The 23,026-nt window shown below is 51.7% G+C and overlaps 1 long non-coding RNA gene across 1 annotated transcript; it reads right to left on the reverse strand.

Annotated features, from left to right (window-relative positions):
- Positions 1-2,655: 2,655 nt before the first annotated feature.
- On the reverse strand, positions 2,656-14,388 carry LOC134559050 (uncharacterized). Its single transcript, XR_010082445.1, has 5 exons — positions 14,231-14,388; positions 12,633-12,821; positions 7,881-8,002; positions 7,185-7,262; positions 2,656-5,281 (listed from the first exon to the last, which is right to left on the reverse strand). It is a non-coding gene; the product is annotated as an uncharacterized LOC134559050 (long non-coding RNA).
- Positions 14,389-23,026: the final 8,638 nt, after the last annotated feature.

The following is a 23,026-nucleotide window of genomic DNA, read 5'->3' on the forward strand; positions in this document are numbered from 1 at the left end:
CATTCTGTGTGTCGAGTGGGGAGGGACTGATGAACTTTGCAAAATTAAGAATAGCAGAGTAAAGGTGAGTAGGAAAAAAAATTAGTCCTCCACGTGATACAAGAATAAGGGACATAGCAATAGATTATTCCAGCAGCTCTAAACCAAAAAGAAATGTAATTTAGTTTGGAGCTCATTGCCACAGAATGCTTTGAAAAAACACCGTGTGTGAGTGCGTGCAGAAAAAAGTGGGGAAACTCCTGGCCAAAGCTGTGCTAATGGATGCAGTGGTGTGGATGTGAGGTGTGGAAATTGAATAAGAACCACCCAATCCTCTTCCTCTCGCTCTGATGTGCCCTAGTGCCCATTTCCGAGTCAGCTCTGTGGGATGCACCATCACCCTGACCCACACAGCCCCTGTGGCTCTGCAGCAGCCCAGGGCACAGCCCGGCTGCTGGAACAGAGCTCCTGGAGCAGCTTTTCCTTCCTCCCGAAGTGCAGCCTGAGCTGTGCTGCCTGAGGAGAAGCAGCAGAAATCAGATTACAGCGGAGCCCCCGCCCCGGGCAGTGACTGGGCAGCACAGCTCAAGGGGCTGGCCCAGCTCACAGGACAGGAATTTGGGTAGCACTTGCTCACCTCCTTTTGGTTTTAACCCCTCAGCATTAATATGATTGAATTTATCTCATTTCAGTTGGACCTCAAGTCCTTTGGCAAATAGAAAAGGCTGCAAACCAGAGATTTGGAGAGCCAGAGCATGTTTTTTGTGTCTGAGAATTGACAGCCCAGCAGTGAATGTCAAAGGCAATAAAAACTGTCCAAAACATGGTCCTTACCTCAGGCACTTGACCCTGCTGGCAGCAGTGCAGGTTCGGGGGCCGTGGCAGGGCCAGCCCCATGCGGCCTCCCCTGCACCCATCTGCTGTCACTGCTGCCACCACAGGGACACACAGGCACGGGGAGAAGAGGCAATCGAGGGCTCAGACATTACCTGCAAACCCTGGGACCACGGCTCACCTCAGAGGCCGTTCCAGGTGTGACACAGGGGTGCAGGGTCCCCCCTGGGCCACCTGCAGCCTTCTGGATTTCCTGGTTATAACGCAAGACTGGGTGGAGTTCATTCCCCCCCTATTCCCACGGGTGGTGACAGGGGACTCCACGGGACTCAGAGGATGACAGGTGGAGAGTGAGGGGTTCCTCCTCTCCTGAGCAGTTCAGGGGCAATTAAAGAGGCTTTCTCCAGTGGATAGGAAAGAGTCAATTAGCTAAAGGCATTAAGTGCACTTGACTTTTCTGCTCTTTAATTAGCCAGAGCTGATGTTAAATCTTACTCTGCTGTTACCTAAAGACTGCAAAACATTTCCCTGTCTGCTCAGCCCGAGTCAGGCTCAGCACACGGGACAGGTGTGGGGAGGGGAGGGGAGGGGAGGGGAGGGGAGGGGAGGGGAGGGGAGGGGAGGGGAGGGGAGGGGAGGGGAGGGGAGGGGAGGGGACGGGACGGGACGGGACGGGATGGCGCTCGGCCTGTGGGATGGGAGATGTGGGATGTGAGATGGGGGATGTGGAATGCGGGATGCGGGATGTGGGATATGAGATGTGGGATGGAGAATGTGGGATGTGAGATGGGGGATATAAGATGTGGGATGTAAGATGCAGGCTGTGGGATGTGAGATGTGGGCTGTGGAAGGGGAATGTGGGATGTGAGATGCGGGCTGTGGGATGTGAGATGTGGGATGTGGATCCCACTGAGAGGGAGGCAGAGCCCCAGGGAGAGGAAGGGAGGGAGGGAGGGAGGGAGGTGCCACTGCCACACCACGAGACGTTTGCTTGCCCAGCTTTGCTGATTCTTCACCATCTAACCCTGTGTGTCCAATATAATCTGATTTCCAGAAGTGCTGAGAACCTGCTGACTGAACTCCTCTCTCTGCCACAGCACTTGCCTGGCACCCAGGTGCAGATAAATTCACTAATGCTACTGAGGCCAGAAAAACTTAGGCTTTTAGCTTTTATAATCAGAAACATCTGTCTGAAGTTTTGAGGGAAACAAATGAAAATACTGCAAATGTGGAAGTGGAAGTGAATTTACATTTTCAACATTAAAATGCAAATAATATCTTGCATTATTCTCTGCATTGCTTATGCAATAAAAATTAGTAAGGATACCATTCTAAGGAAGAGCCCTCTGAAGACGCAAAAATGCTTTGGAAAGAGAAATTAATTACAATTTGAAATATCCCCCTGAAGTCAGAATTATTGCCCCACCTCTTCAAACCAGAGTTTAGAGAACTAATCTCAATTCCACAGGGAATTGGCACAGTTAAGAACAGGGCAGGGAATGATGGCATTTCTTCTTATCTTGAAATCCTCGTTCTTGTCTAGCCCAGCTCCACTTCAGCAGGTTCCAGTTTAACTGGGGGCCATGCAGGACACACAGGACATGTCCAGGATGGCATGGCCTGCCCCAGGATGCAGTTCAGGAATTCCTGCTCTGTGGTGTCTGCTGATCAGGGAGATCAGGATTTTCCTTTCCCATGCTGACACTCCTTGTCTTGCTCCTGGAGATCTCAGACCGTGGCAGCTTGTCTCACTGCCAGCACTGGGCACAGCCACCCCTCCCTGGACAGTCCCTGCCCCTCCCAGCTCCCCTCCCACATGGAGCCCCATTTCCACCAGCTGGTTCCAGCAGTTTTGAACCATCACCCAGTAGGCACCAAAGGATGTCAAACCCAACAGCTCCTTCATGTTTGTGCCTCACAGAACAGAGCAAATAAATCAGCACCTTCAGCAGCCTGTGGCAGCTCAGTGCTTTATGGGCTCTTCCTCATTGCCTGGGAAATGAGGTGGCACAAGGGCAGCCCTGAGTGGCCTTGAATCGCCACCTCCCTCATCCCCTCCCTGCCTGCTCACACCTAGCCCCAGCAGCTGCCCCAGCTCAGCCTTTGACTGATGATTTTCTCTCCACGTTCTGACCCCGAGGTGAACACCACTAATCAAAGAGCTGCTGTGAGAGACAGAAATGTGCTTTGGATTAAAATGTACAGAATCTGCAAGTTTCCTACCAATAAGTATCTGCACCAGGCTCCTCAGGTCAATGCCAAAAGACACAGTCATCCCTGAGTTCATCAAGTTTAACCTTTCCCAAGTTATTATTCCCATAATTACCTGTATTAAATAACTGCACTGAAGCACTACAGCCACAACAAACTGAAAGTAGGACACAGCGAGGCTGGGCTGAGCGCTGAGTCCTCAGCACAGGAGCTTACCTGGGATGGATGGAGCAGTGCCCATGGTGCCCAGCCCGTGATGGATGGATGGAGCAGTGCCCGTGGTGCCAGCCTGGGATGGATGGAGCAGTGCCCGTGGTGCCCAGCCTGGGATGGATGGAGCAGTGCCCGTGGTGCCCAGCCCATGATGGATGGAGCAGTGCCCGTGGTGCCCAGCCCATGATGGATGGAGCAGTGCCCGTGGTGCCCAGCCTGGGATGGATGGATGGATGGATGGATGGATGGATGGATGGATGGATGGATGGATGGATGGATGGAGCAGTGCCCGTGGTGCCAGCCTGGAATGGATGGATGGAGCAGTGCCCGTGGTGCCCAGCCTGGGATGGATGGATGGATGGGTGGATGGATGGATGGATGGATGGGTGGATGGATGGATGGATGGATGGATGGATGGAGGGATGGAGGGATGGATGGATGGACGGATGGATGGATGGATGGATGGATGGATGGAGCAGTGCCCGTGGTGCCCAGCCCACGGTGCCCAGCCCACGTGGCCTTGGCAGCTCAGGCACCACAAGGAGCTGTCCTGCACAGCAGAGCTGGCTGTGCTGCTGCAGTGCAAACACCATCTATTGCTTTCTCAGTAGACTCAAGGATGTCACATTTTTGGCTGAGATATCAGCAAAAGAAAAATCAAGGGCCTGAAACCTGGCTGTCCCTGTTTGATCTTTCTTGTTAAGATGTTAGGAGAAGGTTAAGCCCTTGGCCAGTTTGGGACAGCTGAGCCTGGGGTGCCCCAGCAATCTGCAGCAGAGGAGACTGACATGTTTCTGCAAATACCTCACAGCAGCAACTGCAGCTTTGCATCGACACCACAACAAGCTCTTCTCCTGGGAAACGTTCCCATGTTTATTTTACTCCTCCAAGTAAAAAATGTAAATGTTCTTTTTTCCTCTACATCTTCTGTCTTTGCTTCTCTGTGTTTTGCAGAGCATTTGTCACCCTGCTGGGCCCCACGGCAGCTCTGAGCTGTGAGTGTGATGCAGCCTGTTCTCACAGGGTGCCAGCCCCAAAACCCACCCCGAGCAGCCCTCGGGGGAGCTGAACTCCCACACGCAGTGTGAGAAAGCTCCTGGTTTGGAAAGTGCTGCCAGACCACTCCCTGGGCATGGGACAGCCAGAGAATCACAGAACCATTTTAGGCTGGAAAAGACCTTTAAGACGGAGGAGTCCAGCCGTGAAACCAGCACTGCCAAGCCCATCCCTCCTCCTCCCCAGCAGCAGCCTCAGCTGTACATGCAGGACTGGAACCCCGGAGCAGGGTGGTGCTGGGAGAAATTGGCTGTGTTGGAAACCCATGAGAAGCACTCACCACCCACCTTTTGTCGTCACTGCTCCCCACCTTCATTCCCATTGCCTCTTCTCCAGAAAAAGAAGGGCCTTTAAAAGTCCTTATCAACCCACAAACTACACTGAGGTGGGAAAACACATCACTGCAGCTGCTCCCCCTGCAGCCACCCCCGGGCTTTCCTCCAGCCTGGCTCTGGACCAGCCCCTTCCTGCCAGGTGCCCAGGACCGGGGCTGAGCACTGCTGGTGACACCAGCACTGCCTGGGTGGCCAGGCCACCACCCCCAGCATGGGCTGGTGCCAGCACTGCTGCCCCAGCCCCCCTTGAGCAGGCACTCTGCCACTCCTGCAGGTCAGACAGATCGTCCCTCCAGCTGCCTGATGCACCACCCTGGGGACTGCCGGGAGCTGTCCTGCAGCCAGGGCAGGCCAGGCTTTCTGGGGATCATCCCCACAGATTTGGAGTGGGCTCTGACCTCAGGCTGCAGGTCTCCAAACACGGCTCTGACCCAGCAGCCTGCCCGGACACCCCTCCCCTGCAGCAGCAGCTGATGGAGACCTGCTCCTGCAGCTGCCCTGGGAACCAGGAGAGCACCACGTGTGCAGCCCAGGGGCGGTGGGAGCTGCAAATGTGACAACGCTGCTCCACCCACACCAACCCCAAACTCACACTCTGCTCCTGGCTCCTTCTCTCTGCAGGAAGCAGGCTCAGCTGGCAGCGACCCCGGCACCTGGGAAAAAACAAACTTCTTAACTGAGGAAAAACACCCCAAACTCTCATGTTTAGGGGCTACAAGTGCTATTCCCCAAAGCAGGAGGAGCAGGCACAGCTCAAGAAGACACCTGCTCACAGGTGAGGATGGCAGAGCTGCACCAGTGATGTCCGAGTGCTCAGACACCAGCACAGCCCCCCGCAGCCAGAGCCCCCTGCCCAGCTGGCACCCAGGGCTGGCAGCAGCTCTGCCCTGCTCGCCAGGGAAACGCCAAACCCCAGCCAGACCTCCCCCAGCGGCCCCAGGGTCACACAGCTCCTGACACCCAGGCTGCTGCTGCCAAACCAAAACAGAATCCATTTGCAAAAAACATGCTCATGACCTCACATTGAGTCACTGGCTCTACACTAACCATTTATTTTTTTTTGTTTTCCCAAGAAAATCTTCAAAAGCTCCCACTTTCAATCCAGTATGAGCAAGAAAACTTTCTGATATCTCAAGGACAAGCGAGGAATGGGAAAACTGCAGCCCACAGGTCTGAGCCAGTGCTACTTTTCACTCTCCTGAAGCGTGACAAGAAACAGCTCCTAGTTTCTGGTTCTGAAAAAAAATCGATTTTTATCTTTAGCAGCTTTCTGTGTGGCTGTGCTGAATAACACATGGCACAACGCTGCGCAGTTACCATATGGAAATGATGAATGAATATGAAATGGAAGGAGCAGCAGAAGTCATTTTCCCGTGGCCTTGAAATGCAATGGGAGCTCAGCTGGGGAGTGAGTGAGAGATCTCAGACAGCAGCACAGCCTCACCAGTCTGTGCCCAGAGCACACGCAGGGCCCCAGTGGACAGCACTGGGACTGGAGGAGCTTCAAGGCCCTTTCCAACCCAAAGGATTCTACAGTTCTAGATTCTGTGTTTCTACTATTCTGCCCCTGTAACAAAAGCTAAGAGCAGCACATAAATTAGGTGATTTTTCTTTAGAGGATGAGGCTGCTTTGGAAGTTCAGGCACAAGTTAAATTAGAAGGAAGTTACTTCAGAAATCTTAGAGCAGTGTGAAGGAGTTGCCAGCTAGAGAGAATGATTTATTCATGATCTACAAGGAGCTTATGCAAGGAGCGAGTTGCTCCTCTCCTTTCCCCCCAGGCTGCACAATCTGCCTTGACACTTGACCAGTCGAAAGCCCATTAAGAAGTGCTTCATTATTGATACTGTAAATTGATTTAAGATTACATTAATTATACATGTCCAGTCAGACCCCACGGCAGCATCCCCCAAAGCCCTGTCCTGGACAGCCTGGCTGAGCCAGACACACAAATGAACAACGTGTTACCCACTGGAAATATTGCCATGGCATGCTTTGGTACCCAGTGCTATAATTAATATACAGAAGTAATTGCACCCAAACCTCATTTGGTGCCTGAGAGTATTTTGGACCATTACACACAAAGCCTCATGGAACAACTGCCATTATTTTGCTTTTATGTTCAAGAAATTTTTCCAAGACACTGGGGGTTGTTTTTGTGGCCTTTTTTTCTACTCTGAAGCCATTATTTGCCCCCAACTGAGATTAATAACAGCAGTTTATCACACCACATGCACTCATCAGCCTAGGGGAATACTCCCTGATTTGTTGGTTTTTCTCTTTCCTCCCATAAAATGCTTCATCAGTTCTGACAATGTAAAAAGTAGATCGGGAGTGAAAATTGCAGTTACCACATGATCACACTTCCCATTCTCCAGGATGAAGTCTGAGTATTGATTCCAGTTATTTTTGTGACAAGATTTGCTTGAACTCCTGCTCAAGTCAAAGGAAGGATCCCAGGGGACTCAGCCAGTGCAGGATTTAGGGAAGAACTTTCAGCAAACCTACAAAACTAATTAATTTTTTAAGGTCAGGATTTTTTTCAATGGCAAATTACCTTGTCAAGTGAATGCCCTTTTACCACAGAAAGAGCTTCTGCAGGGAAACACTTCCTTCCGTGCTGGAGGATGGCAGCCTGAGAAGAGAAATATTTAGAGGCAGAAACGGCAGAAACGGCGCTGTGGCCGCTCCTCCTGCACTGCACAGCCCAGCCCAGCCCAGCCCAGCCCAGCCCAGCCCAGCCGTGTCCCTTAGGACAGCCCATCCCGTCCCGTCCCGTCCCGTCCCAGCCCATCCCAGCCCATCCCAGCCCAGCCCAGCCCAGCCCAGCCCAGCCCAGCCCAGCCCATCCCATCCCAGCCCAGCCCAGCCCATCCCATCCCAGCCCGTCCCATCCCAGCCCATCCCATCCCATCCCATCCCATCCCATCCCATCCCATCCCATCCCATCCCAGCCCAGCCCAGCCCAGCCCAGCCCAGCCCAGCCCAGCCCAGCCCAGCCCAGCCCAGCCCAGCCCAGCCCGTCCCAGCCCATTCCAGCCCAGCCCATTCCAGCCCAGCCCAGCCCAGCCCAGCCCGGCCTGGCCCGGCCCCAGCGGGGAGCGCTGCCCGGCCGCAGGGGGAGCTTTCCCGTCCCACCTTTGCAGGTTATGCGCATCCCCAGCCCTCGGTGCAGCCCCGCCCCGCTCCGGGCACGGTGTGAGCCTCAGCCTGCCCTCAGACAGACCCACCGAGGTCAGGGGATGCTGCTCACCCGCTGCGGTGCTTCTGCAAGGGCAGCACAAACTCTCCCTCTCTTGGCACACCTTCTCCGCACGAAACACCTTCCCCGATTTCAGCGGAACAGCCACCAGAGAATTTTCGAGCCTTGTACCGCTGTAACACCGAGGCCGGTAAAGAGGGGAGAGGAGGAGAGGGGCACAAAGAGAGGGCAGATCCCCCGCCCTGGCCCCGGGGCAGCGGCCGGAGCTGCCACGGGCGGTGCCAGGGGAGGGAGCGGGGCTGCGACAGGCACGGGATGATGAAGGCTTTGAAAAGTGTAGCAGCGCTCCGAGAAGGCTGCTCATGTCACAGAACCCACTCAGGCAGGAACGCGGTGCTATTTAAGGAGCATCCCGGCTCCCCAGGCAGGGATGGGAGGGAAGATACACTCTGTCTGGCAGAGTGGGATTCTGTGATTATGAGTGTAAGGGGCAGGTCGGGAAACAGCAGAAGGGAGAATTTATACTCGGAGTGGCAAAGGACAAGCTGTGCAAGGAAAAAGAAGAATGAGGAGAAATAAAACGGTAGCAGCCAAGGGCAGGAGAGTGCCAGGGATGGGCACGGCAGCCTGGCTGAGCTCACTCAAAGGCCCCCTGAATGCCCCCTGCCACCATCCTCCAGGCCTCTATTCCATCTGTGTTTGAAACTTTGGGCTGTAGCAACTCTGTTATTTTGTTAGAGAGAGGAGATCCTGGGAAAGGAGATCCTGATGGTGCTGACAACCTACACTTAACCTGGATCTGTTTGTATTTCCAGCAGAATTACTGTCATGATCATTGCTGCCAAGCAGGTTGTTGAACACCTTTACCCAACACCCTTCCACACCCACCCATGGCAGGAGCGATCCTTGTCCCCACACAGGTCCTGCCAGGGGTGTTTGCACCCCAGCCCTGCCCGGGGTCCCTGTCACACCCCCACAGCCCTGCAGAGCTCCCTGCAGCTGCAAAAGCCAATTTCTCCAGTGTTACCTCCTGCACAACATTAATCAACACCTTCAATTCCAGCAGACACTCCAGTAAAATGAATGGACAAATAAATTCATTCTATCAGGGAAAAGTGATTCATAACTGCTTTTTGTTTGTATCCACAATAATGGAGGAAGATGAAACTCAGCTTTCTCCAAGAATTTTTTTTGCTAACATTATGAGACAAGTATATCAGTAGGTTCTTTCTGCATTGAAAGTACAAATACAGAATAACAAAAAATCTGTTCTGAGAGCTCTTATTGGATTTTAGTGAATTTTTAAAATCTCTATCTTTGAAATTATAAAAATCACATTTCTTGTTATTCTTCAACTTGGAATGTTTTCCAGGGACCACTTTCATTTTTCTGTATTTTCCACAGCCCATCAAAAAAAGCATCAGAGCAACAGCAAAGTTTTGTTCTGGATTTCAGAGAGACTGACTTTTAATCTCCATCGTGACACTGATCTATGCCTCAGCAATTCAGTTAATCCCCTGGTGTCTGTTTTCAGTCCTTTCAGTTGCTTACCTTGCCTGCTTAATATTAAAGTTTTCCAGAGCAGGGAATTTCACTGACAGGATTTCTGCAACACCCAAAACATTGGGCCCCTAATCTACACACTAATACAAGGTAAATGGCTCATTTCCAGGTTTGGGGGTTTTGCATACTACAATGAAAAGAAGTTTTCAGTCCTGAAGAGACAACTGGGCTGATTAAAGACCAACCCCTGGAGAAGGACAAGCTCTGTTCCATCTTCAAGGATGCATTTAGAAATTATAGCTCCATTCAGCAGCTGGGAAGAGACTGGAATCTTGTTATTCACCAATCAAGTTGTCATCGCCTGGAAGATTAGATAGTGGCCCAGGAGACAGAGCCAGCAGAAGTTTATAAATTTCTTGAGAATAAATAATAGAAAATAAAATGCAACTTAAGGAGAGCGTGGTCAGGGAAGTGGAGGGCATGGGGGGAGAGAAGGTTCTGGGGGGCAAAAGACCATCACCAAGGGCATGTGACACACAGCGTGTCACGGCAAGCCAGAGGTCCACAGCCACAGGGGAAACTCAAAAAGCACAGTCTGAATAAAATCATCAGGTCAGAATGAAGCCCAGTGAACATCACCAGCCCAAGGAGGGTCCCTGGTGCCCCTGTGAAGGTGGGAGGCTGATGGGGACCCCCAGGGAGCTCCTGCTCCCTCTGGGCTGGAGCAGAGGAGATGCTGATGGCACTTGTGGGTGACAGGAGGCTGGGAGTGATTGTGAGAGCTCTGGAGGATGGGACCAGAATTCAAAGTGCTCTTGATGCCGTGGGAGTGCTGTGAAATCAGTGAGATGAAGGCAGTTACAGGATGCCTAGAGAGGAGAAATCACTGCACTGGCAGAAAATGGAGAACATCTGGCGAAGCAGCAGGATGGCAGGAAAGGCTCCTTTGATGCCTGGATAGGAAACAGCAGCTCTGAAACAGAGCCCAGCCTGCAAAGGAGCTGCCACAGGACAAGGGCCAGGACAGGGCTCTGGAGATCAGCCACTTCCACGGGCTGGGAATGAGCCCCTGCTCAGCTGTCACCACCTGGGAACAGCCCCCAGTGCTGGCCGTGCCCAAGGACATCCCCCCTGCCCCAGGACATCCCCCCTGCCCAAGGACATCCCCCCTGCCCCAGGACATCCCCCCTGCCCAAGGACATCCCCCTGCCCAAGGACATCCCCCTGCCCAATGACATCCCCCCTGCCCTGCCCATATCCCTCTTGCCCAATGCCCCCCTGCCCAAAGCCGTGCCCCCATCACAACAGAGGCACTGGGAACCTAAATTTTGGGACTGCTTGGAGCGAAGCACAGTGAGCAGGACACTCCCAGGCACTCTCACATCTTTCATCCTGAGTCTGATGTCTCCTTCTCCCAGACCAACCCCAGGCACCCTCGTGAAACAGAGGAATAAAAGGAACAAAATACATTCAAAATGTGTGTTTTCAGCAAATATGTTACAAAACCATTTCAGATCCTTCACTCTGAGTGTCCCATTATCAAAACACAAACAGTCATCTCTCAGCCCTCAATACAACTGGAATTATCTTACCTGTCCTCTCCATTACTCTTGGTGACAAGTGAATGGTATAAATGCCCCACAGCCCTTGGATAAATAACTTCCCACACAGATTAGGTCAGATCATGCAGTGCTAACAAACACATCCATGAGAAGGGGACATGCTAATCTATAAAGGTTTGGTGAAGGAAGAAGCCGTCAATCTGTCAGGAGTTATCAGGCTGGCTTCTCCCTGTGTTGCTGCAAAGATTTCTTCTTAAGCTCTCTCCCTCACTCCTCGGGAGATTGTGCAGGAATTGCAGCTGGAACACAATTTTTCCAAAAAACTTAAGGCTCTACCAAAAAGGGGCCCACCCTCCAGGAGGGAAAGAATTCCTTGGCAAGGAAACAGCCTTCCGTGTGAAACTTTTGTTTCCCTAATTAAGGAAGCCCTTAGTGTGCATTTAACGAAGGAGCTGGCTTGTCCCAGCTCCTCTGTGCACACTGTGGGCTCCCACAGCCCCTGCCCAGGGCAGGATCTGCTCCTCCATCCTCCCCCAGGGACATCGGGGACAGGGAGAAGTGACACCAGATTCCCTGGGAGGTCTGACCGCAGGACTGATGCACACTCGGTGTTGGCCAGTGTTGGAATCCATCCTGTGGCTGGTCGGAATCCAGCAGTGCCTCGTGCAGCCCCTGGGGATGGAGCAGGCCCTTCCCTGGCTCCCTGCCAGGCATTTGTTTGGCACTGACCGCTGCAGAAAGTGCCACCTTCATCACAAACAATTCCTCTCTGCAACACGAAATGCCTGTGAAACCTCTCACCCAAGCACTGACCAGCCCCCAGCCAGCTGAGTCTGCAAGAGCTGATCAGATCAAAGACAGAAGTGCAATAGCCCCAGGCAGCAGAAAGTACAAAATTGCATCTACGTCAATTCTGTGAATATTAATTGTACCTTAAAAATATATTAGCGACATTGGAAAAGAACACCTGCATCCCTGTGAATGCTCTACAGTAACCTGTGAATATATGGCTGTGCCAGAACAGAGGGGGGCTCTGGTTTATGGGGTGAGCTGGACTGCCCTGCCCCTCCTGGCCGTGGGGACAGCCGGGTCTGGCACTGGGACTCACTGGGACTCACTGGGACTCACTGCTCGTGCTTCACACAGTGATGAGCACAAGTTCATCTCCTACAGATTTCAGAATCCTTTCCCTGGTGACAACCTCCCTTTTAGAGGCAGCCAATGACATGTAGAATGTTAAGACATGTAGAACATTAAGGTTTTGTCTAAAACATGGGCAATGCCTTCAGATACTGCTGAGTTCCTGAGCTTTGATACTCTCCTGCAGCTCTGGGTGTAACGTGTCTGCTCTGGCTTAGAATGACAACAACACTCCCTGTAACAAACTTCTCCAGCACAAAAATCTCTGCTACAAAACCTGGCACAGGTGCCCAGAGCAGCTGTGGCTGCCCAAGCATCCCTGGCAGTGCCCAAGGCCAGGCTGGATGGGGCTTGGAGCAGCCTGGGACAGTGGGAGGGATGGGATGGGATTTAGGGTCACTCCCAAACCATTCCATGACTTTGTGCTAATGGAGCAGTAAGTGAATTCCCGTGTTTCAGAGGGCTGTGGATATGTCCCTGCTCAGTGGCAGAGGGATTCATCCCTGCAGCAGGGCTGGCTTTGACCCTGCAGCCCCCACTGCTCTGGGTGTGCTTCCCCCTTTGTTTGCAGCTCTGACCCGTTTGACTCCCGGCTCACCTGCAGAGGAGCCTCCCGCTGCAGGCCTGCAGCAGTGCCTGCAGGAATTCCTCCTTTTCCCGAGCAGGGCTTCGAGCCCAGCCGGCAGGAGCGTGTTTGAAGTCTGCACAGCCCCGGCGTCGATACCACTCCCATCACTCAGGTTAATGAGCACAGTTCATCAGCCCCGTCCCTTTGACTCCTTCTCTCCTGAAGGGAAAATAATGCATTTAACATGTCAGATATTTAAAGGGTTCTTTCATGTGCAGCCTCAGTTCATCACCAATAAAACACATTTTACCCTGCTGTTTCATTCCCTGAGCATTCTATGCTGTATTGAATTTAACACAGAGCTTCTTGCCACATTTCTTAGCAGAAAATAGACATCTGAAGACTCATTAAGGTTTCCCAGGCTTCCAGTTGCCCTCTGTCAGGTGGCATTAAATAAGTGCTGTAACGAAGAGCAGCACCAAGCACAGGCAGAGCACCAGCAGGACCCCACGAGGATGCCCCTGCCTGGAGCCCCCCAAGCCCCCTCCAGGCCATGAGCTGCTCCAGCCCCTCCTTTGTGGAGGGGCACAGAGCCAGTGACCCCTCCACGGGGCACAGGTTCACTGCAGGAACTGTGCTGAGCAGCTGCCTGTTCCCAAACACCCTGCTCTCCCAGGAGGGATTCATTCCAGAGATGAAAGCATCACTCACTGGCTTCCACTCTTTGCCTCTGACAAGTTTTTTTAGAAAGACACAAACTGGAGGCTGTTTGTCCTAAGCCAAATGAATGTCATTCATCACCTTTGGAGAACCACCATCACTGCAAGTTAATGCCTCCCAGAGCTTCTCAGTTGCAAATTCCTTTAAAATACAAAGTTAAAATCAACCTCAGAAATGCAAATAACCCAGCAACCTCCACAAGATGATTTATGCCATGCTATCGTTTTCATGAAAATAAATTAAAAGAAGAAAATGTAATTTAGGGTGAACTGCACTGTATATTAAAATAAAAGACTGACATGTCTGCAAAATGGAGCGCAATGTGTCGCTGCCATTGCTGCTGGAGGTTTAACCTTCCCAAACGTGGAGAGAGGGATTCTGATTTATCTGGTCTGATTTTGCATACAACCCTTTTAATGGCTTCGGGCATGTCCTGAAAAGACATGTATTTTGATTTCTTCATGTCGGTGTCGTGTCAAGGGAAGGCAGAAAGTTTGATTCTCTGTCAGTGTTTGAAACAGAGAGAAGAATGAAGAGTCAGCCCCTGTAAGAGCGAACCAGCCCCAGTCCCTGCACACGCCCTGAGGGTGGCACATGCTCCTGGCACAGCAGGCTCCCCACCCTGGGGCAGGCGTGCCAGGGCACCCTGGGGGTCACCTCTGTCCGGGGGGAGCCACGGCAGAGCCAGAGGTGGGCAGGGCCACCGTGCCCGGGGTGACTGCACCTCCCTGCCCACCTCACGGGCAGCGTCAGCGCTCGGTTTGTTCTGCTCTATTAAACTTCACCAAACGGAGGGGAAACATCTATTCTGATAAACTGAGCGGACATGATGAAGCCAGATGGGGTAAGTGCTCCACTCAGCAAAACTCCCGGGCAGCAGCTCGGGCTCCCAGCTGCTCCCAGCTCACCTGGAGAGCTCCTGGAACTGCTCGGTGTGGGAGTGCTCCAAGAACAGAGCCAGGGGTGTCAGAGCAGCACAGGCAGGGCTGCAGCTTCCCCCAGGGATGCTCAGAGCAGACCTGAGCCCAGCACTCTGCCCTGAGCCCCGCCAGTGGCACAGAGCTGTCCTGAGCTGGCACCACACGCCCGGCTCCAAGGAGCCGCTGCAGGCACGGGCTGGAGGAGGGACAGGAAGGCTGCCAGGAGCTAAACCTGACAAACGGCTTGTGCACAGAACTTGGGGAGGTTTGTGGTCTCCACCCACATAAATCACCAATAGCAGCCTATAAAATCCCAGGATTGATCTGCAAGGCTCTCCAAGCTTCATTTTAAATCACAAATTCCATGCAAGTAAAGACGCATGCCTTAGTTTTATTTTTATTACTATTAATAGCTGTAAGAAAGAGCTGTGCTATTAAAAAGCAACAGCTGCTTACAAATGAACAGATCTTTTCTAAATCAGGGTCATTTCTCCTGGTAACGGTAAGACCCTGTCAGGCAGTCGTAATCCTGACAGAAAAATACTTCACCTTCACTGCTGGCCTCTAAGATAGTAAATCTGAGACAATCTGTCTGGTTCTTAAAATATAATTCCTCTTTACTAGAACTGATCTTTTAAAACAGGCTGGGGGATGTGGTTCCTCATTCCTTCTTTCTCTTTACATTTTCATTGGTAAAGTCCCAAATCTGCTCAGGGCTGTTTTGTTCATCCCCCAGTACAGATGTTTTTGCAGAAAGGGGAAGTCTTCAAAGAGAAAAATATCACAAGCATCATCCAGGAACTGCAAAATCCCAAACCCCAACCTGGATTCTGCCAGGGACAACGTGGCCTTGGGTAAAACCACCTCTCCTCCCTGCAGGACCTCCATCTGCTGCTCACTAATAAAATGGGATTATAAAACTGCCCCCTCCCAAAGGGCAAGTAAAACTGTGAAGGTGAACACTGCAATACAAGTGAGATACACTTTTATAACCCAGCTACTTCCCTTCCAGCCTCTTTTCTCTTCTCTTCAGCAGGAAGCAGCCCCATTTCTACATGAAAGCTGTGGACCAGCTTGCCATTTGCACAGACTTCCTTCAGCAGGCAGCAGATTAAAGCTAAGAGAATAATCCATAGCAATTAATTTATTCAATGAGTTTAGCCTCATTTTCTGTTCCCAAAATGTCTGCAAGCTATTTACCATTTTTGCCGTGGTTTCCTCATTATTCACAATTACTGCTCCGTAGCTCCGGGTCTGTAAATGGCTCTGGAGCAGTGGCTGAGCTGTTCCAGCAGCTCCTCGGGATGGTTTCGGTGTGAGGCACAGGGCACCGTGGCTCTTCCTCTCTGCTCAGCTCTGGGGACAAGAGGAGAGGAGCAGATGGGGCTGGGATCCAAAGAGCTGCGTTCACCACCTGTGCCAGCCCCAGCTGCTCTCCTGGGACTCTGCCTTCTGCAGGAGGGACACTGCAGTCACCCCTCTCTGCTTCTCATACTGCAGCATTCCCAGCCCTTGGCACACCAAGAGTTCCTCTTTAAAACACACCTCTAGGAAAAAAACACGCATTTTTTGAGAAACTGTGCATTTTTTTGTGTCTGAATATTTTTTATGTTGATTTAAGTCTCTGTTTTCATAAGCATTTCCATCAGCATGGAGAATTATTGCAACACTAACAAACTCTCTGTAATTTTAACCAAAAAAGGAGAAGTCCTTCAAGGTGTGTTATCAGAGGTATTTTAACAAAACCAGAGTGGGGTCACTGGTGGGTAGAGGGGCTGATGGCAAAGTCTATGCAAGCTCCCACCAGATTGGCTTCATGGAGGTTCCGAGACATTTTAGCATTTAAATGTGTTATTGGCTTAGCAAATAAATAAATTACAAAGTGCCAGAAGAGCTTCTGGAAAATACATTAAGGCAATTTGCAAATAATTGCAGTGAGTTGGGCTATTATGACTTTGACTTCTGAAGTATAAAATCTCCCAGAGATAATGATGATAATCATATTGAAAATAGTTGCCACCCTTTAATCTTCTAAGACTAAACAGAGATCTTTGGGAATGCAGGACCCTGTCACTGTAATTGGACATCTGACAGGAGGTAATGAGGGTGGATGGCAGCGGGGTCGTGGGTGGCCGTGCAGGATCCATCAGCTCCATCAGCACGGGCTCCCCTTTGCACAGCTCTGTCACCCTCAAAGGGCTGTCACAGACACTGCTGGGACAGATTTGGATCTCAGCACCTCGACTGGGCACAGCAAGATTCACTGCTCATCCTATGGACAGCTCAGGAAAAATGGCACCAAACCCCCGGAACCAAAGTCATTTGCTGACAATCCTGTTCAGGTGCAGCATCGCTACCAGGAGCTTCATTTCCCCACAGACAGCAGAAATACATCCAATTTCAGCTGCACAGAGCTGTTGCCAGCAGAAACCTGTCCCCTCTGTCTCAGCACAGACAGGCTGTTCCTGCCCAGCCCTTTGGCTGGCCAGGCTGGCACCAGGCCAGGGCTGGCACTGCCCACACCCCTGCACCTGGAGAGCAACCACGGCACCACTGAGGGCCTGCAGACTGGGCAGGGGGCACGGGGAGAAAAAACCCAGACTAAATCCACTGCAACCTTTCAGGCTGATCCCCATTTGCTTCAGTCCTTGAGCAGGTGGATCTAACTCAGAACTCCTGTTCTACCAGGGAAGGGAGAGCTGGCCACCTTTCTGGGATTGGAAGGTCTCCATGCAAGGACTCAGGGCATCAGAACTCTGGAGATCTAAAAAAAGGGTCTCCACAGTTCTCAGACATCCCTTCATCTCCAGGCCATTAGAGATGGGTTTTCCTTTACACCTAACCCTGATCAAGTGGTCTTGAATTTGAAATTTTGTGAGTATCATCACGTTACTCTCAGCAATTCTGCCTGTGATGCGCTGGATGGACCTTCCAGTCCTTGGTGTTTGCAGCCTTGAAATGCCCAGAAAGAGTCACACTTCCCTTAAGTCATCCTTCAGCCAGGCAATTCACACTTAATTCTTTCCTGCTTCCTCATAAGTCCCACCCCACTTTAACCCTTTCAGCAGCTCCTGGAAGCATCCCCAGCTCCGCAGCCCTGGCACAGTGAGCAGGGCTGGCAAGGGATGCTCAGGGCACACAGTGCACCCAGCACTGGCACCCAGACCCAGGCTGTGCTGCCATCCCACTCAGAGGCACAGTTTAACCTGCCACTGAAGCCTCTCTGGCAGCCTGTGTTTGCCATCAGTGCTCCCTCACCATAAGGATTTGATTTGTACCCCTGGTACTCCAGAAATGGCAGCGGGCACCTCTCCCCTCTCTGCACCCCTCAGGACCAGCAGCTGACGGGAGAGCTCGGCTGGAGGGATGGGAAACACCTCCCTGCAAGAGTCAGGTCAGGGTGAAGAATTTTAATTCACTTCTTCTAAATATCTTCAGGTTATTTTCCCCAAAAGTGGGCTGACAAACTTCATCTTCTCCCGCTCTCTGGCAGTGAAGCCACGGTACCAAATTTGTTGTGCTTCCCTCCCACCCAGCAGCTTACGATGGCAGGGGCCCAGCCAAGGCTTCCAAACGTTGGCGTGGAAAGCACTGGCAGCCTTCTGCTGTTCCAGGGAAGGAAAGCTGCGGGGTTTGATAGACAGCTAGATAGATGGATACAGCCAGAAATACGCTTAATTATGCAATGTCACATTTCTGAGTTATTGATACTGTTCTCCCTTTTTGGAATAACAAAGACACATTTCAAAACTTCGGTTAAATTACAATAAGGGACTAAATCTATTCATTTGGGCTATTTAAATGGAGATTTTTTTCTTCAGTAGATGTGGTCTTGACTGTGCAGCACAGCTCAAGTGATGCTGTTAAAATCCTCCACCCACCACTGGTGTGTTGAAAATTAGCCAGCCCAGAGCTGCACACTATTATTACTTAATACATGTTATCTGAGATCAAACACCATTCCTGATACAAGTATTTAGGATTTCGCTTTTAAACTGTATTTTTATGGGGATTTTTTTACCAAACAAGTCAGGCATTAAGTTGAGTCATCAGGAAAGCCATTGAACTTTGCATCTGGAGCTAAAATAGAACTCTTAAAAATTCCTCTCCAAGTCAGCTTATTGTACAAACTTATTTAAACCTTCACAGGACTAATGATGGCATCCATCTGCCAACATCAAATGCCCCCACCACTGCACAGAGTGCCTGGTGCAGACAGAGCCCAGAGCCCAGCACCCAACAGCCGCTGGGTATTCCCTGCACCCAGGGGTGCAGCTCCCCTCAGGAGCAGAGGGGAGCACTGGGGCGAGGCTGAGGGAGGGCAGGGCTGCTCCTCTCCCTCCCTGTGGCCTGTCCAGCCCAAGTCCTGGGGCTGAGCTCTGCCCTCAAGCAGGAGCTGGCAGCCCTGCCTGCTCTGAGTGCCACCAGCAGAGCAGGATCCGTGCCCTCGCCTCTCACCAGCTCCACCCTGCTTCCCACCCCATGCTTTGGAAATAACAGATGTTATTAAACAAAACTGAGGACTCACCTTGGGTACGTTCATGGATCTCATTGATTTTCATACCAGGCCTGCTGGGCAGTGAACAGGGGCTGTCCCCAGGAGGGGAGAGGGCCTCGGGATGTGACCACTCTCACAAACCTCCAGCACAGAACTTCCATGCTGCCAGAGCAGAAGAGGGCATACAGTGAGGAACATTGATTTTCCAAACATGAAATTTATCAAATGACGCAAATCAGCTAAATGACATGAAAATACATCTGGAGACTCCATAATGTCACCTTCCATCCTGTTGGGTTTGATAGACACCGGCTGAAGAGAGCTGCTTCAAGCTGCAGAACACCATCACAGGCTAAGATTATTCTATCACTTTAATAGCAGCTATTTTCCTGTCTCTTAGGGGTTTTCTTTCCTTCTAATTTTACAGCTGTTACACTAGTGACATGCTTTCCACTATTTGAGTTAAAATTGCATCCCATTCTCAAATCAAAGTACATTTTGTTTTACACTGAGGGAGGAGATGGAAGAGTTCCTGTCCCATCACATCCGACAGCAGGGTGGGAAGGAAACTGAGGCAAAGCAACCCCTCAGCCCTTGGCTGTCTTGGGTGAGGAGTGGGGAGCATTCCTGGCCTGGTGCTTCCCTTGCAGCCCTCCCTGAGCCACGGTCCTGCCGTGCCTCCCTCTGTCCTGGCAGGAAGGAGCTGGGGCTGCAGCACCATCCCCTGTGTGTGCCCCAGTACTCACACTGCTGCTGAGACCAGCAGCTCCCAGCACGTCCCAGCACGTCCCAGAGCATCCCAGACAGGCAGGACCCCCTCACAGGAGTGAGACCTGTGTGAACCCGCTGTCCTTGGGCTGGCTTTGGGCTGTCCTTGGGCTGGCTTTGGGCAGAGGGAGGAGCTGGGGCAGCACAGGCTCCAAACGCTGCTCAGGGCTCACCCCTGCCTCAGCACAGCACAGCTGAGAGGCTTCTGAGGAAATGGAAAATGATCCCTCACCCTGTGAACACGACACTGCTTTCTGAGTGCTCCACTGGATGTTCCTGCTGCAGCCAAAGCCCTTTGAGGAGCACCCAAGCAGTGACATTTCAGGAACATTCTTGGGCACTCCAGTGTCTTCCAAATGTTTCCCCTCTCCTCCCTCTGCATTATATATTACTGCCATTGTGCCAGTCAGCAGCAGCTTCTGATACTTCTTCTCATACAAGACCACATGGTGGCTTGATTAGACAATAGAATTACTAAAATAATTCCAATTTTGATCAGAAAAAAATATCCAAAGTTTTCTTTCTCCACTTCAGTTTCATGGCACAGAATCTACTCAATATTTTTAAAAGCTTGATCTGGTTTTTATTATTAATATCAAACTTGATCTGCAGCAAATGAAGCCAAATGAAAGAAACCTACACTAATTTCTGATTTGCTTAACAGCACGTTCAGCTCACCTCGAGTGCCATCAGCCTCATTTTCCTAATAGCACTTTTTCTGCAAATCACTTTCAAATAATGAGGAGCTGAAATAAAATTTTTCCACAAAGAAAAATTGGTAGAAATAGATTGTTTGCAGCAGCGCCCTTAATGTCAAAGCAACTATTAGTCAATAAAATCTAAAATTTTAGAAAAAGGAGTCAGTGAAATTGAACTCAAGAATCATTATAAAGCTCATTCTCTATTAGTGCTCTAAAATAAGGGGGGAAATGGATTTTTCTGTGTTTACATTGCATCTCCCCTCACTTAAGTTGCTTTGGGAGAAAATGAAACTTTATATTATATAGTTCCAAGTGGTAGCCATTGAGATTATTAAATGAAGTTTCCAAAAAGCTGCTCAGTCTAGAACAGCTCAGGACTTCATTAGATAAGCTGTGCTTCCCACACGGCACCCCAAATCCCACCACCCACTGAGAGGTCCCCTTGGGAAGCCTTGGGACTGCATGGGAATAAATCCAAATTGATGCTGAACACACTGGAAGGACACGTGGGGAAGGCTTCCCACTCCCCTGGCATTTGTCCCAGGCCAGGCTGGACAGGGCTTGGAGCAGCCTGGGACAGTGGGAGGTGTCCCTGCCACGGCAAGGGTGGCACTGGGTGGGTCCCTGCCAGCCCAAACCATCCTGGGATTCTGTGTCACCCGGGAAGGGCACAGGACAGCCACAGGACAGCCTGGCCGTCCCTCCCTGCTCCTCCTGCCGTGTCCCAGGGGTGTCTGCACAGGGATCACTCTGCTGTCACCCCTGCCCCCCGTGCTCCCTGCGGGGAGCTCTCCCCCAGCCCTGCCTCCGGTGCCTTTGCTCTGCTCCTCACTGGCCTCGAGCTCCCCCTAATTAATGTTCCACACCAGCACCGAGGGACGAGTGCTGCCTGAGCCCTGACAAATATCCTGCTGCAGCCACCCCCTCATCCCACCCACCCTGCCAAGCACAGGAGATGGCTCCAGAATGCTCTGAAGGAAATGAATGCCCAGCATGGATCCAATTTGTATCTTCCACATTTAATACAACTTGATGGGAGGTTGAACTAGGATAACACCAAACTAAAAATAGCTGCTCCTGTTATCAGAACTGTTCACTAATTCTGACACAAGCCAACATGTGCTTTTATTAAGAACTCACAGGAGTAATTTATCTGAATGAAATTGCAATATAGAATTAGTCCTGTGCACCTGTGCCCAGTGCTTTGGCTGAGCTGGGTGTGTACACAGCTTTCAAAGCACATCAGAAGCACCCAGCGCCGTTCCTGCTGTCACACGCTGAGCGTGGCACACGCTGGCACACGCACAGAGCTTCCCCCTTCTCCAGGCAGAGCTTCCTGCCTTACCCTGCTCCACGGGAGAGCCTCTGCAGGGAGAGCTGCTGGGTGAGGGGTCCCCCCAATGGTTTTATGGAGTGGGGTTGGAGAGACTTTACCCTGACTAATGGGTGGAAGCACTGAAAAGGAGAAAAAATATTTCATTCCCTGACATATTCTGTGGACTGACTTCTAGTTCCCGGGCCGTCCCTGTCAGTGACACTGTGCCAAAAACGCCGTGTACCTGGTCCAGGTGCAGGGTCCTGCTCTCCCCCTCGGCTGTGCCGGGCACAGGGACATCGCTGCTGCTCTGGGCCCCACACACAGCACTGCCAGGGAACAGATGTGCAGCTGCTGGGAGAGCAAACACAAACAGGGCTGGTACAGACAGGGGAGAATGTGCTCACCCAGTCAGAAACATCCCCAGCAGCACCCTGGGGAAAGCAGGAGCAACTGCAAACTGCTCTGCTTCTCTGGGAACAACAGAGGGCAGTGGGAGCAGTGCAGTGGGACTGGGGCCCAAGGGGGCTGCACCCCAAAGGGGCAGGGCTGCACCCCAAAGGGGCAGGGCTGCACCCCAAAGGGGCAGGGCTGGGCTGGGGAAGGGTGCTCATCCTCACTGCCCTCGGAGGGCTCCAACCTCCAGCAAGGTGACCACAGGCTCCAGCTGTGCTGTGGTGACACAGCCATTGCTGAGGGGCTTTCATTAAGTACTCAGGGAAAAATAACCTAAATTCTAGTGCACGTTCCTGCCTTCTAGGCTGACCTGCCACACCGAGACAAGACTGACATCACAGTGTCACAGCTGCTCTCAGGGGTCCCCAGAGCAGGTGGCCCTGGTGTGCACCACACAGGTGACCACAGAGCTCAGGCTTAGCCTGGCTCTGAAGTTCTTGCAGCCTGAGCCATGTGTAGTTCAGTAAAGGCCCTGCTATTTGGGAATACTTGAATATAAAATATATCCCCTTTAATCAAGAATTGAAGGACTGCTCACATTTTACACAAATACTCAAGTTCCAGGGGAGAAAACTTTGTGCTCACCTTTAGCTGAAGCCTGACCTCGATTTGAGCAGCTTGCAGGGAAGGGCTGGAACTGGGGCAGGTCTAAGAGCCCTCCCTAAGCAAGAGCTGTAAAAGTTGAGTCCCTCTGTCCCAAAGGAACCCATCCCTCACCTCAGCTCCTTCCCTGCACTCCTCAGGGCAGCCTGAGAGCTGCTGCCCACCCTCAGAGAGCAGCAGCAGAGCCCCACACCCCCAGGGCCCCACAGCAGTGCCACACCTGCCCCAGATCCCAGCATTCCCCCACACCTGCCCCAGATCCCAGCATTCCCGACCCTCTGCAGCCGAGGATTGGCATCTCCAGCATATTTGTAACCTGCCCAGCGAGGACTCAGGGGAAAGCTGCAGCTTCCTTCTAAAGCACAGGAAAAAGAACCAGGATTGCATCTGCACCATTTACTGGCACCGGGGCTTTCCTTGCCTCTGTCCCAAAGCAGGGCAGT

The sequence above is a fragment of the Prinia subflava genome, chromosome 16 (genome assembly GCF_021018805.1).
Source record: "Prinia subflava isolate CZ2003 ecotype Zambia chromosome 16, Cam_Psub_1.2, whole genome shotgun sequence".
In the NCBI taxonomy this organism is placed as follows: domain Eukaryota; kingdom Metazoa; phylum Chordata; class Aves; order Passeriformes; family Cisticolidae; genus Prinia; species Prinia subflava.